Below are 479 nucleotides of genomic sequence, written 5' to 3'. Positions count from 1 at the left end.
CGCTGGCCATGACTCTCCTGCGATCTGAATATCAATTCCTCTAACCCGTCCAATAACTCTCAAGAACTTGCCTCCCGCAACTCTAACAACTCCCGTACGCTCTCCAGGATCCCCGCTGATCCCCGCACACTCTGCACACTCTGGAGTAATGAAGCTATGCGAAGCTCCAGAATCAAACATAAGGTGGGACTTAAACCCGCCCACCAACAAGCACAAACCTCATGTGTTGAGAACCTAACACTTAATCACAGGAAACATATACAATCTGAACCTACTAAAATTCACAAAGTTAAAGTACCAGAAAATATACCTGTGATCGCCCCGGCACTGGTTCCACCAGTCTCAGCTGTCGTGTAAACTCGTGGCGCCTGCTCAATCCGTGCCACCTGCTGACCTCCAGGCTGCACCTGCTGCAACGCTGCCACTGCTGCCGGCTGCAACTTGGGACAAAAAGGCCTGATGTGCCCTGTCTCCCTACA

This window comes from Camelina sativa, chromosome 17, assembly GCF_000633955.1.
Source record: "Camelina sativa cultivar DH55 chromosome 17, Cs, whole genome shotgun sequence".
Classification (NCBI taxonomy): Eukaryota; Viridiplantae; Streptophyta; class Magnoliopsida; order Brassicales; family Brassicaceae; genus Camelina; species Camelina sativa.
The sequence above is the reverse complement of the archived record's forward strand: the minus strand, read 5'-3'. Positions refer to the sequence as shown.